We start from the raw sequence: 13593 nt of genomic DNA on the forward strand, positions 1-13593 counted from the left end.
ACACGTGATCCTTACTTTCCAATGAAGGATCGGACAATGGGTGGGACACCCCAGCCCTCGGAATAGTCACATTCAAGTGAAGCTCGCTCGGTAAGAGATGTTTGTCACCCACCATGTGCTGGCCACTACAGAGGCACCAGGGTTATGTAAAGAGATGTATGAGGCCTGCCCAGAGTCCGTGGCCTAGTGACCCAGAAGTTTGTTATTCCTAAGTGCTCTGTTCACCTCAGCCTTTCCTGAGATTCCAAGGCCCCTTCTGGGCCTGAGGTCAGAGATGCTGTCGTGTGTGGCACTGCCTTATCCATGGGAAACCTCAGTGGCTGACCCAGAGCATTCATTTCCTTCCCACTTGGTTTTGGCTTCTGCCTGATGAAGTGAGAGCACGTGGATCCCAGACCCAGCTACATGTAATGGCTGTGTGCCTGGGGCAGGTGCTGCTACCTGCTTTATTCCCAATAGGTCTCACCACAGTACAAAAATATATAGAACAAATAGGTCATATGCTGGAGAAAACGGGGGAAAGTTATTACACAACAATGCACATCATAGGATGTGGACCATAAATTTGTCTCTGAGCTTCCCAGTAGCCAAATAGGGAGAGGTAATCAGACTCACTGCAAAGTAAAAAAAACACCATTACTCAAAGCAAAAGTGTTCCTATCTTAGAGATCATAGAACTTTTTTTCGTAGTCCTCAGGAAGACCTGTGAGATGTAATAAACAATGTCCTTCTTGCCATCCATGCTGTAAACACAGCAGAGGTGTTCCATGGCTGTTCCTGACACTGTCCCTTAGCACCTCCAAGCATGAGCCAAACACTCTGTTAAAGGGGATCCGGGGCTTGCGGAATGGCTCTACCCAGGCACAGGGCTCCTGTGGGCCAGCCTGATAAAATATCTCAAAGACTAAGAGGCCCATGGCACACCCAGTGACAGCTGATGCCGATGATGATTTCTCAAAACTAAGCTGCTGATAAGTTTCTTAGCAGGTTCACATATTCTCATAGGTTCAGTATTCTTTCTTTAATGGATTTTTATGGAGCAAATCCCAAATGTTTTGCTAGGCATGGGGGAAGATTGAAAGGTGAACAGGATGGTTCAGCCAGGTAGAGAAGACAGGTAGGTAGACAATGGCCTCTGTGAAGTGAGAAAACAGAGGTATGTGCCAACGGCACTGGGGCTCAGGGCAACTTCCCAAGGAGGTGGTGCCTTTGCTGGACCATGAAAAGTGAGGGATCAAGTCGACCAGACAGGCTAAAGTGAGCAGGGCATCCCAGATCACAAGAACAGCACCTTCAAAGGTGCAGGGTGCAGTGCCTTCAGAAAGCCAGGGCCGTGCTAGCTCACGTGCCATATTCCCTTCCTCAAGGCACTTTACTGCCACCTTCTGGAAAGCTCATAAATTTAGTGTCTGCTGCACTAGAATTGTGACTTGTGCCCTGTTGGAAGTAAGGCTGTTGTGCACAACCTACATAACCATACACTTCGAGTCCGTAGAGAACACCAAGAAATGTTGGGTCACCAGAGCTTTGAAAGTGGGTGTATATAGTAGAAGAGGAAGGTGAAGATAACCACAGCTGGCCTTCCTAGCAGCAGCTTGTTGACAGCACCCCACCCCTGTTGATGCTGTTTACTTAATGTGGCTGTGACTGACATCAATGGGAGAAGACATTTGAAAATAAAGCTATTTACTATCATCCCCACTGCCCTAGGGAAGGCATGAGCCATAGAAGTATAGCTTAAAAAAGAAGGTAAGTGACTTCTCGAGGTTGTCCTGCCCCCATTTGAGAGGTACTGCTGGCCACTGGGCAGAAGGGAGAACAGAGACTAACAGAGCTGAGTGTGAGGTCCTTGGGGGCAGATATGCAGCCCTCCAGCTCTTGCTGAGAAGTATCTCCAAAGATCAGAGGCATTACCTGGTATGAAAGAGGGTAATTTCCTGGAACATCAAAAATCACAAATTGTTCTGGCTGCAGAGTCTTAGGAGGTAACATCAAAGTTATTGGCTGGGCTCAGTGGCTCATGCCTATAATCCCAGCACTTTGGGAGGCCGAGGCTGATGGATCACCTGAGGTCAGAAGTTGAAGACCAGCCTGGCCAACATGGTGAAACCCCATCTGTACTAAAAATACAAAAATTAGCCGGGTGTAATGGTGGGCACCTGTAATCCCAGCTACTCAGGATGCTGAGGCAGGAGAATCTCTTGAACCCGGGAGGCAGAGGTTGCAGTGACCCGAGATGGCACCACTGCACTCCAGCTTGGGCGACAAGGGCGAGACTCTGCCTCAAAACGAACAAAAGTTACACAAATGCAAGTATTGTGTAAATCTGGTTTTTTGGTTTTTTGTTTTTTTTCCTATTTACTATTTTCTGTGCCTTGTTTCCTTAATATGGAAAGAGAGATTTGACCTTGATAGCATTTACCCTGAGCATATTAAACTGGACAAGCTGGGGAAAGAGTGACATCCTCCCCACCAAGGGCACAGACACCATGAAGAAGGCTCAGATCTGGACTTGTCCACACACATCTCCTTTGCCACCACCAGCCCCTGTGCTCCTAAAGCTATCAGTGATGCCCCTCATCCCCTAGACTTTTGGGCCAGGCTCCCTCTCACCAGCCCCTGGCCTGGCCTTCAGCAATCCTCACTGAAACCTCCACCCGCCAGTGAAGATCCTCTGGCCCTGGCCATCACTGAGAACTGCTCCATCTTGGAAACTGGACTCCAGTAAGCCACCTCCAATCCTCCACCCCATCCTCCCAGCTTCATACCCACAATGTCTCCTCTACTCCACAGCTCAGACCCTCTTGCCCTTCCAGAGAGGGGACCTTGTCCGTGACACTTACCTAGACCACCTGATCTCTATCCTCAATCTTCAGATACTGGCCCTTCCACTCCAGGTAAATTTCCTCCCATTTTAGCCAGGGCAAAAAATGAAGTCATTGGGTAAATCTCCCTTACCTCTAGCCCTCTTTTTATGTTTATCTACATCTGTATCCATCTTGCACCCAGAAGGCCTCAGGGTCCCTCTGCCCCAGTCCTTGGCCCCATTAATTATCCCTCCTAGGTACTGGGTCCCTCCCCACAGTTAGCTTAATTCGTTCTCATCTTCAAAATGACCTCTCTTGACCATGGGTTCCCCACTAGATACCAGCTCATCCCTTTTTCCCTTCTTCACCCTTCTTTAAGGCATCATTGTCTACATGCAGTGACATGGCATCTGCTAGAGATCCTTTCAATAATCTAACAGGGGGCCAGGTATGGTGGCTTACGCCTGTAATCCCAGCACTTTTCAAGGCTGAGGCAGGTGGATCACCTGAGGCCAGGAGTTCAAGACCAGCCTAGCCAACATAGTGACACCGCATCTCTACTAAAAAGAAAAAAAAAAAAAATTAGCCAGGCGTGGTGGCAGGCGCCTGTAATCCCAGCTACTTGGGAGGCTGAGACAGGAGAATCACTTGAACCTGGGAGGTAGAGGTTGCAATGAGCTGAGATTGTGCTATTGCACTCCAGCCTGGGTGAGAAGAGCGAAACTCCATCTCAAAAAAAAAAAAAAAATATATATATATATATATATATATATAAAACCGGGAAGCAGGGCACCAGGTCAGCAACTTCTGCTAAACTTAGTTCCGTAGTGCTACATTTTCCTTTAACCCCTTCCTAGAGAAAGAACTCAGCTGCCCAAGGACCAGCCCCAACCTAAGGGCGGGAAGAGGGCAGAAGTTTAAGAACAGTGGGTAAGGTTGCCTTACCTGCACACAGGCTCAGAATGATGTCTCACGTGAGTCTGAATACACACCAGCATGCATGTGCACACCACCAGGGATGTGTACAGATGTGTGCAGCTGCAGGCACATGTGCATATGGTCATGCCTGTGCCTGGCACACACATGTTTAAAGTGCGATCTCACTTAGATGCTTCCTGACAGACCCAGGCCTGCCAGGCCTTGCCTTCCTCCCCTCGCCCACTATAGGTGGAAAATGCTGCCTCCCTGCCCTCGCCCCCCAGGCCAGTTACAGCCCTCTTGCTGTGACACAGAGACCCTGGGCCGGCTACCAGTATGCCTCCCGCAGGAGCCTCAGGAAGGATCTCCCCAGGACGGGGACCCCCTGTCTCCTGTCCAGGTTCACAAGTCACACGCCAGTGATCAGTGCTGCTGGAGGGGAGGAAAGGCCTTGAGGACATGGGGAAAGTATAGGCTTTGAGTGCCAGAGACCTAATTCGAATCCAATCCCAGACACACACTGTGTGACCCTGGGCAAGTTGTCTGACCTCAGTGAACCTCAATTTCCCCATTTGTATTTGTATTTTTTTTTTTTTAAAGTAGAGACAGGGTTTTGCCATGTTGGCCAGGCTGGTCTCAAACTCCTCAAGTGATCTGTCTGCCTCAGCCTCCGAAAGTGCTGGGATTACAGGGTGAGCCACTGTGCCCAGCCAATTTCTCCGTTTGTTAAAGGGCATAGCATATGTCATTCTGAGTGGCTGTGAGGATTTAAAGATAATGTATATAATGGACACAGTCCAGTGTGGGGCACAGATTACAAATTCAGAACCCAAGCAGTGCTTCAACCTTGCTGAGTGAACTAAACAAGTAACTTCTCCTTGGGCCGGGGGAAACTTGGTGAATGTTCTGTGAAAAGAGGTTCCTTCCAGTTCTAATATGATGGGCCAGTAGCTCATGCCATTTCCCCAAAACCCAGGCAATAGGTACAGAACCTGTTCTATGTTTTACATCTCTAATGCAGCCCTCCTACCAGCTCTGAGATCAATACTGTTATTGTCATCCCCAGTCTACAGATAAGGAGACTGAGGTACAGAGATTAACACATCTTCAGGGTCACATGGCTGTTACAGAGTGGAGATAGGACTCAAAGCCCAGGCCCTGAACCACTTGCCTACAAGGGCTCTCTGGCCCAGCCCTTTGTTCTGACAGCCAGAGAAGAGCCTGAGGCCATTCCACACTGCACACCTACACTCACCAACACTCACTTCCTGGGCCTGTGGAAACAGTGGCTGCGCCCCCAAGTGCTGTGTATTTACCTTGCAGACCAGACAGGAGAATTTGTGTCCTCTCCCGGTAAAACGCCCAAGTAGAGCCTCTCTTTCCCTGTGAAAGGCCATCAGATAACCAGACACACCCCTGGGCTGGGCACAAAGTTCCTTATTTGGGTTTTGTAGCTTTCTCAGGTGGTAGCTGGGACTCCGCACAGAGAAAACACTCTCTCTGAAACTGCCCGGTTTGGGGAGCACAGTCTTGTTCCTGAGGCAACTGTTTCTCTGCAGACCTTGAAGGTGAAGCGCTGCTGTGCACATAGGAAGCTGAAACCCCGCTTGACTCTACCAACAGGACGCAGTCCTTCAAACTCACAGGCAATCAATAGTTACGGAAAGAATTACTGGATGGGAGAGTAAAGTCATTCCTAAAACCCCTCCCCTCATTTTTAGGAAGTCTTACAAGGTTCATGAGAGATGATTCAGCCTTCACAGCCGGCCAGAACACTCAGGCACCGATCTTCCCTGTGGTCCTGCTGCCCACGGGTCCTGTGGGTGCCTCTCCCATCCCTGAGGACCGCAGGCTCTCCATGCACAGGGCCCGATGCAGGCAGTAGGTATCCCCCCAGCCCACCCTGGCTTCCCAGGTCAGCAAACACCCTGAGCTGTCACTCTCTGATCACGGCCAAGACACTTAACCTCACTAAGCTCCACTTTCTTCACCTGTCCATTGAGACCATTGGTTTAGATGGGTAGACCTCTAATCTTCCTTTCTCATTAGAAACACTGAAATAAATTTTGTACAGGGTGAGGTAGGAGGAAACCCCAACCCCACAGCATCAACACCCTCCTCCAACCCCCAAAGGAGACCCCTAAGATTCCTTCGGGATCTTCCAGAAATTCTCTGATTCTGGATTCCGTCACCCATGGGGGTGGGAAGGGATTGGACCAAACTGGGCTGGGGGCAGGGTAGGCAAGGAGGGGCAGCTGTGAGTCAGCTCCAGGCTGGTGTGGAGAAGGGGCCATGCCTCTGGGCAAGCTTCCTCTGAGCTCCATTATCTCAGCCTGGAACAAAGAGGCTGGAAGGGAGAATCCCATTGTTGGCCTCCCTTACAGAAATCTCATTAATCTATTCACCAAGGCTCCCACAGGCCTTTTGTCCCAGGCTTTTTGTCTACTGCTTACAACGGGTGCCCCAGGGGGTCTCTGGCTGCCTGGCAGAGCTTGAACAGGACTGTGCCCCTCCTCTAGGCCCTCTTCCTCATGCCAACCCCCCAGTTACTGCAAGGGGAGAGGAGAGGGAGGGGTAACGAGGGGACTCTGGAAGACTGGTCACCTGTCACAGCCCTGGCACCTACCATACAGGAACCTGTTCCCCCAGTTCTGGGCCAGAGAACAGCCTTCAAAACCTGCCTGGGGGCTGCCCTAGAGCTCACAAGGGGCCTAGCATGAGTAGGACTCAACACATGTTTAGGGATGAGCCAGAGGATGCCATGGGGTGGCTGCATGATTCTTCCTTCCATGATACCTTTGGTGTGCCAGCCACTGTGTGCCAGCTATGACTCCCAGCTTGAGAGGCAAACCGGACCACATTGGGACCCATGCCTGCAGACTTGATCAGCTAACAGGGAAGAGAAAATAAAGTGTTTCCTCAGAAAGGAGGGAGGGAGGGAAGGAAAGAGAGGAAAAAAGGAAGGAAGGAAGGGAGAAAAGGAACGGAGGGAGGGAGGAAGGGAGGGAGAGAGGGAAGAGAAGAGAGGGAAAAAGGAATGAAAGAGAATGGGAGGGAGGAAGGAAGAAAAAAGAGGATTGGTCAAAAGACAAAATTTCAGGAGGAATAGGTTCAAGAGATCTATTGTTCAATATGGTGACTAGAGTTAATAAAAGTGTATTGTATACTTGAAGATTACTGAGAGTAGGCCTGGTGCGGTGGCTCATGCCTGTAATCCTGGCACTTTGGGAGGCCGAGGGAGGCGGATCACCTGAGGTCGGGAGTTTCAGACCAGCCTGGCCAACATGGTGAAACTCCATCTCTACTAAAAATACAAAAATTAGCTGGGTGTAGTGGCGGGTGCCTGTAATCCTAGCTACTTGAGAGGTTGAGGCAGGAGAATCGCTTGAACCCGGAAGGTGGAGGTTGCAGTAAGCTGAGATCGTGCCACTGCACTCCAGCCTGGGCAACAGAGCCAGACTCCATCTCAAAAAAAAAAAAAAAAAAGAAAGAAAGAAAGAAAAAAAGAAAATTACTGAGTAGATTTTAGGTGTTCTCACCACAAATAAGTATATGAGGGAATGCATATGTTAATTAGCTCAATGTAGCCATTCCACAATGGATACATATTTCGAAACATCATTTTGTATACCATAAATATACCCATTTTTATTTAAAAAAGTAAATTTTAAAATAAAAATATTGTATTACCCTTTTTTTTTTGAGACAGAGTCTCACACTGTCATGTGGGCTGGAGTGCAGTGGTGTAATCTCAGCTCACTGCAGCCTCCCCCTCCCAGGTTCAAGCGATTCTCCTGCCTCAGCCTCCTGAGTAGCTGGGATTACAGGCGCCCACCACCACGCCCAGCTAACTTTTTGTATTTTTAGTAGAGATGGGGTTTCACCATGTTGGCCAGGCTGGTCTCAAACTCCTGACCTCGTGATTCGCCCGCCTTGGCCTCCCAAAGTGCTGGGATTACAGGTGTGAGCCACCGTGCCCAGCCTACCCTCTTTCTTTTTTTTTTTTGAGACAGAGTCTCACTCTGTTGCCCAGGCTGGAGTGCAGTGGCGTGATCACAGCTCACCACAGCCTCAACTTCCCAGGCTCAAGCGATCCTCCCACCTCAGCCTCCTTAGTAGTTGGGACCACAGGTGCCAGGTACATGCCACCGAGCCTGGCTAATGTTTGTGTTTGTTTGTTTGTTTGCTTGCTTGCTTGCTTTTGTAGAGACAGAGTTTCACCATGTTGTTCAGATTGGCCTCAAACTCTGGGGATCAGACAGCCTACCCCCTTCAGCCTCCCAAAGTGATTACAGGCGTGAGCACCAACCCCAGCCTGTATTACCCTTAAAACACAGACAACTGTTGATTTTCTGTGCAAGTGAAGAATTACAGGAATAAATATAGTTGACAGATTTTTTTTAAAAAATAAGGTGATATAGCTAAAAAAGAAAAAAGAGGAAAAGAAAGTATGCAGGAGGTTCAGAGACAGCTGAGGTACTTTTCGCTGGGGAGTGAGGAATTCATTTTGCAGCAGTCATGGAGAACACCAGGGCGTGGAGGAGACAGCAGGTCCCAGCTAAGAGGTTCCAGGAGAAAGCAAGGAAAGTGCAGAGCTGAGCAGGGAGCGCTGGCACCCACTCCCCACAGCACCTCAGTTAAGCAGGTATTATTTGCAGATAAAACAGTGCCAGACAGATGTGGCTGGCCCCAGGTCACACAATCCTCTGGAGGCGAAGCTGGGACCTGAAAGCAGATCTCCTCCCACTTCCACAGGCTGTGGAAAGGCAAGGATACAAGGCAGGGAGCACCCCCCTGAGCAGGGCATGAGAGCCGAACACTCTCCTTCCCTGTCCCTAAGCTCACTCCTTGGTGGGAGAGGGGATAGAACAGAGGACGAACAGAGGATAGGTGAGCTGTCTGAAGTCTCCTCCCTCTTGTGCACTGATCCCACCCTCTTTCAACGAAGACACTGTTCCCTCAGTTCCCCCTTCTCCTGCCTGATCCATTTCCATCTCTGCTGGGTCATTCTCATCAGCTCGCAAATATGCTGTTATAGTTCCCGTTTTAGGAAAAAAAGCCCAAAATATATATACATTTTTGAGACAAGGTCTTGCTCTGTTGCCCAGGCTACAGTGCAGTAGTGTGCCCGTAGCTCACTGCAGCCTCCACCTCCCAGGCCCAAGCATTCCTCCCACCCCAGTCTCTTGAGCAGCTGGGACCACAGGCACATGCCACCACACCTAGCTAATTTTTTATTTTATTTTATTTTATTTATTTTGAGACAGAGTTTTGCTCTGATGCCCAGACTGGGAATGCAGTGTCACGATCTTGGCTCACCGCAACTTCTGCCTCCTGGATTTAAGTGATTCTCCTGCCTCAGCCTCCTGAGTAGCTGGGATTACAGGTGCCCACCACCACACCCAGCTAATTTTGGCATTTTTAGTAGAGACATGGTTTCTCCATGTTAGCCAGGCTGGTCTTGAACTCCTGACCTCAGGTGATCCACCTGCCTTAGCCTCCCAGAGTGCTGATTACAGGCATATGCCACTGTGCCTGGCCCCAAAATAATTTCTGAATCCCCCTTCAGCTACATTCTCTCTCTGCTTGCTTTTACCTTTTCTATGCTACTATTTCCGATTCCTTTCCTTCCATTCGCTCTTGAACCCCTTCCAAGCAGGCATTTATCCCCAACACTCCACTACCTTAGCCTCATAACCACACAGCTGAATCTGATGCTCTGCCCTCCTGTTGCAAAACCAGGGCCCTGTGCTCTCCTGGCTCCTGCTGTGCTCTCCTGGCTCCTGTTGTGCTCTCCTGGCTCCTGCTGTGCTCTCCTGGCTCCTGCTGCCCTCCCCTCCACAGCCTATTTGCTGCCCTCTCATCACCCACTCCCTTCTAAACCCTGCAGACCTAGGGCTCAGTCCTGCGACCTTCTCTTCCCTCTCCATGGTAATTCCTTGCATGATCCCATCCCATCTCCTGGCTTTCACCATCACCTGTGTATTGATGTTTCCTAAACATAGTTCTCCAGCTGAGATTTCTCCCCTGCACTCTGTACTTTATTCAACCTTCTTCCTGACACCTCCACTGGAATATTTAATTGGCATAATTAACATGTCCAAAAATGAAACTCCTGGCTCCCACATCCACAACCTAGCCCTCCTCCGTCTTCCCCATTGCAGGAGGTGGCAGCTGCATCCTTTCTAGTTGCTCAGGCCAGAAACTTTGCGATATCCTTAACTTCTCTTTCACTCTTCAGAACAGCAAATCAGATTCTTCAATCACTTCTCACCACCTCCAGGGATGCTGTCACCTGGACCACAGCAGCTGCCTCTCTCTCTCTCTTTTTTTTTTTTTTTTTTTTTTTTTTGAGGCGGAGTCTCGCTCTGTCGCCCAGGCTGGAGTGCAGTGGCGCGATCTCGGCTCACTGCAAGCTCCGCCTCCCGGGTTCCCGCCATTCTCCTGCCTCAGCCTCCCAAGTAGCTGGGACTACAGGCGCCACCACCACGCCCGGCTAATTTTTTTGTATTTTTAGTGGAGATGGGGTTTCATTGTGTTAGCCAGGATGGTCTCGATCTCCTGACCTCGTGATCCGCCCGTCTCGGCCTCCCAAAGTGCTGGGATTACAGGCTTGAGCCACCGCGCCCGGCCCTCTCTCTCTTTTTTTTTGTTTTGTTTTTCGAGACAGGGTCTCACTTTGCTGCCCAGACTGGAGTGCAGTGGTATGATCATAGCTCACTGCAGCCTTGACCTCTGGGGCTCAAGAGTCTTCCTACCTCAGCCTCCCAAGTAGTTGGGACCACAGTTGTGGTGGGCCACCACACCCGGCTAAATTTTTTGTAGAGATGAGGGTCTCACTGTGTTGCCCAGGCTGGTCTTGAACTCCTGGGCTCAAGCAGTCCTCCCTCCTTGGCCTCCAAAGGGCTGGGATTCCAGGCGTGAGCCACCATGCCCGGCCTCACTTCCATCTCACTTCCCCCTTTCTACATTGTCCTCTCTTTTCTTAAAACAGTTGCCAGTGTAACTCTTGAAAGCATATTCCATAAGTTGTTCTTCCACCAAAAACTTCCGGTGATTCCCATCTGACTCAGAATAAAAGCCAAAGTCCTCTCATTGGTATACAGGGTCCTCATGGTCAGCTTCCATTACCTCTCGGCCTCACCTGCTACCACTGCCCTTCCTCCCTCCCTTCCACACCCTGGCCTCCTCGCCGCTCCTCCCACCAAGCTGCCTCCCACCTCAGCACCCCTGCCTCTGCCCTGCCTGGAACACACCTTCCCTGGGCTCACACCCTTCCTAGCGTCAGGTCTCTGCTCAGCTGTTGCCTTGGCAGACACTGTCCCCTTCAACCTGATGTTCCCTGCAACACTCATCCATCAGATTATGGAACAACAGGTTGAAGGGGCCAATCCTATTTGTTGCTTTATTGTTTGTGTACCCACTAGAAAGTTCATGAGAGTGGGGACTTTGTTTTGTTCACTGTTATATCCCAAGCACCTAGGACAGTGCCTGGCACAGAGTAAGTTCTCAATAGACTACAGGATGGATGGACAGACAGATGGACAGATGGATGGATGGATGAATGAATGGACAGATGGATAGATGGATGGATGGATGGATGGATGGATGGATGGACAAATGGACAGACAGACGGATGGATGGATCGATGGATGGATGAGCCCAGAGTCTTGAAATGGCCTCTGTGTCCAAATAAAGAAAGCAATTGGGGTGACTAAATTTGAGTCCACATGTGATGGTGAGGGTGGCAAGGGGTAAAGCCAGGGAATCACCTCAGGAATGGATAGGGGAGGGGAGTCCAGAAGGGGAGTTTGTATCTGTGAACACCAGAGGAAAGTGTCCAGTCCCCGAAGGCACCCAACTCAGCCCCACAGAGACTCCACATGGCCTCCTTCTCCTTAAATCTCTCTCCTTCTGTTACCCCCACCCCATTGGGCCTCTGTGGGAGAGGACAAAAGGGGTGCTGGAATTCCCATCAAAGGCCTCTGGACACATGGTAAAGAGATCAGGGCCCTCGGGATCCTGCTTCCTGGAGGTGTGGATGCTGCCCCGCCAGTCTGGCTCCTCTCTGGGGTGGGAGGTGTGGTGAGGGGTATGCTCTGGCCCTGGTCTCCTCGTATGTCAAATGCCACACAGCAGGAGGTTGGCCTGGGAGAAGCTGGCCAAGTGGCCCCCATCTGGGTTCTGTGTGCGCGTGCACACACTGGCGGGAGGGGACAGCACAGAAATCCCTGCCTGTGTCCACGGTCAGGGCCACAGCCAAGCTGTGACCATCTGTTGTTGTTCTGAGAGGCCAGGCCAGGGGCCCAGCACCCCTGAGGAATAAACTTTCCCTTTCACCCAGCTTCTAGTGTTTGCAAAGAACTTTCATAGTTATCCATCGTTTTTGTCCTCACAGTGTCCCTGCCAGATGGGCATTATTCTTCCCATTTTATAGAAGAGGAAATGGAGACTCAAGTGTGGAAAGAGATTCTCCCAAGGTCATACAAGCTGTAAGGGGGGAAGTGGGACTCAGCCCATGTGTCAGCACCTGCCTACCCCAGCCTAGAGGCGGTGAGGCTCTCCAAGGTGCCTCAAAGCGCCAGGCTTCATTTCAAGCTCAAAATAGGCAGATCTCCAGGGCCAGGCTCTCAGGCACAGCCTCCCACCCATCCCGTGGCTCAGCTCCTGCCCAACCCTCCCCCACCACCCCCTCTTCCAGGAAGCCTTCTTGGACTGACATGCCCAAGGAAGTTCCTTAGATGCCTCAAAGTCCAGAGCTCCCTACAGCCACTTCTTTCCCACTGTGGCTGCCATGCTGTCCCTGAATGTTTATCTCCTCTGTGGTCCAGGACCTCTTGAGGGCAGCCCAGTCACCCAAAGGAACAGATGATTCTCTTAACTGCCGATGGCCCACACTGCATTTCCCTTCGAGGCAGCCCAGCAACCTGGGGAAGGAACACAGTGTGGTGAGAAGAGTCCTGCCCAAGGCCACCAGCCAAAAAGGGGCAGAATTGGCACTTGCACCCAAGGACTTTGCTTCAGCCCTGAACACAGCCTCTAATCCTGTACTGTCCAATGACAGCCACTAGCCCCATGTAACTATTTAAATTTGCAGTCATTAAAATTTATAAAATAAAAATTTTACTTCCTCAGTGGTACTAGCCACATTCCATATGTTCAACAGCCACATGAGGAAGTGGCCACCATAGTAGACATCACAGAAACCTTTCCATCACCACAGAAAGTTCTGTCAGATGGAGCTGCTCTATCTTGAACTTCCATGGAGTCTTGCTTCTTAAGGTCTTCAGGTACACTTCCTTCGGATTTAGATTCTTTTTTTTGTTGTTTTCTTTTTTTAAGACAGAGTTTCATTCTTGTGACCCAGGCTGGAGTGCAGTGGCGTGATCTCCGTTCATTGCAACCTCCACCTCCTGGGTTCAAGTGATTGATTCTCCTGCCTCAGCCTCCCGAGTAGCTGGGATTACAGGGGTGCTCCACCATACCTGGCTAATTTTTGTATTTTTAGTAGATTTTAGCTAAATTTTGTATTTCCAGGTTGGGTGAAAGGGAAAGTTTATTCCTCAGAACAACAGTTTTTGTATTTTGTATTTTTAGTAGGGTTTCACCATGTTAGCCATGCTGGTCTCGAACTCCTGACCTGGCGATCCACCTACCTCGGCCTCCCAAAGTGCTGGGATTACAGGAGTGAGCCCTGCAGACTTCTTTCCCTAGGATTCCCAGGCAGTTTTACAGCTACCCTGGGCTTTCCGTAGAACCAGGGGAGGGAGGATGGGCTAGCTGAGTCAACTCCCTCTGCCCCAGCCCCGCCTGTCTGCCCTGCCTCGGGAGAGGAGGGACAGGCTGAAGAGGAGAGGAAGGTAGGACA

The 13593-nt window shown here is 50.3% G+C and overlaps 1 protein-coding gene across 3 annotated transcripts in view; it reads right to left on the reverse strand.

Moving 5' to 3' along the window:
• FIGNL2 (fidgetin like 2) overlaps window positions 1-13593 on the reverse strand; it is a 31472-nt gene that overhangs the window by 4825 nt on the left and 13054 nt on the right. The window contains exon 1 of one of the 3 annotated variants that reach the window (XM_077954283.1): window positions 8705-8866. The exons of the other annotated variants lie outside the window; for them this stretch is intronic. The gene's annotated coding sequence lies outside the window, so the exon portion shown is untranslated. Of the gene's footprint in view, window positions 1-8704; window positions 8867-13593 lie in introns of those variants that run through there. 3 annotated transcript variants of the gene reach the window in all.

The sequence above is a fragment of the Macaca mulatta genome, chromosome 11 (genome assembly GCF_049350105.2).
Source record: "Macaca mulatta isolate MMU2019108-1 chromosome 11, T2T-MMU8v2.0, whole genome shotgun sequence".
In the NCBI taxonomy this organism is placed as follows: Eukaryota; Metazoa; Chordata; class Mammalia; order Primates; family Cercopithecidae; genus Macaca; species Macaca mulatta.